Below are 1,508 nucleotides of genomic sequence, written 5' to 3'. Positions count from 1 at the left end.
AGCATGCTCTGGGGGGGGGGGGGGGGGGGACGACAAAGCTATTTCCTGTGAATTTGCTATCATTGTGGTTTCTCCAGGTTCCAGGAGAACGTTTATGAAGCTCTAGTGAAGTGTAAAGTGTAAATAACGTTAAGTGGTTTGTTAAGTATGTTTTGCTCCTACTTGTACTTGTAATTCCATACCTACCTACTCACGGACGCCGGGTAGGTTAGAAGAGTTATGCTTTACAACGGGAAATGGCAGACATTTCAGCCACAGCAGAGGCGGGCGCATTAGAAATGTTCTACATCTGGAATGGTACTCAGACAGAAATCCTGGATGGATATGCCATTACGTAATCATGGTTACCTTGCCAGAACTTAGCAATTTAAGATGCCTGTGACCATATTCCTGCAGTGATTCCCCCCCATTGTGTATTTTTTTCTTTCTTTTTCATGTAGATGAATTTGTTGTTTGAAAAGCAAAACCTCAGCACATTACTATCATACAATAAATGACATTAGTGTGTACTCAGCTGTGACTCGACTCTCTAATCTCTAAGGACAATGGTCTCTGTCTCTATGAGTTTAGAAGTCGTGAGCTTAGAATGATAAGGTTCTATCTCCGTCTAGTGCAGTTCAGAGATATTGAGCGTCAACGTTTTTACATTCCATTATGTTTTGTGAGATGGAACCTTTGTATTTTATTACGGTAATTACTAACTCAAAAATTAATTAGGCATTAATAAACACCTAATGGATCAGATTATGTAAAAAACTAAATTTTTACAAAAATGGAGATAGAACCTTCTAGAACCTTCTAGAACCTTATAATTCTAACGTCAAGAAGTGAGCCTGAGGTGGAGGCAGACGGATGTTTGTGGTGATGTTAGCACTCTGATCTGGAAGCTGGAGTTCCTCAGCATGATGATTCACTGCTGCTGATAGCCGACGGTCTATGTCATGGTTTTCCCCAGTTCGGCTGCCTTTTCAGTTTTTCCATTTGCGTTGATTTGCTGGAACAACATCTGGACTCTCCCAAGAAACCCCCCTCCCCCCCTCATAAGAAAACAATGTCCCTGCTCAATGTTAGAACCCTGCTAAAGAGGGGAAGAAGAGGTTTCGGATGGGTAAAAGCCTCATCACAGGGGAATCAATGCAGTCTCTCTCCCCCGCACAATGCGGTCTCTATTCATAACAGTTCCTGTTAACATATAGGATTTGATTTCATCTCACAAAAGAGAAGTTCCGGATTTGCAGAACACACAGCTTTGGCTGGTTGGCTCCAAACATTGATGCTCTTGATATCAAAAAAGTGCTGAGAGCTGTAGGAAACACTGTGGGCAGAGATGGGTAAGAGGGTAGACCACAAGAAGCTGGGGGTGGGGTGCGGGGGAGAGGACTGGGGGGGCTACAGAAAGGGGTGGGTTTGTAGAGTAATAGTAGGGGTGGGCTGGGCTTATGACTGTTGGGGGTGGATGGAAAGAGAGAGAGGAAGAGAGGGGAGTACTGGGTCTTAGTAGAGAGCGT

This window comes from Nansenia antarctica (genome assembly GCF_963989245.1).
Source record: "Nansenia antarctica genome assembly, chromosome: 1".
NCBI lineage: Eukaryota > Metazoa > Chordata > Actinopteri > Argentiniformes > Microstomatidae > Nansenia > Nansenia antarctica.
This window is presented reverse-complemented; position numbering follows the sequence as displayed.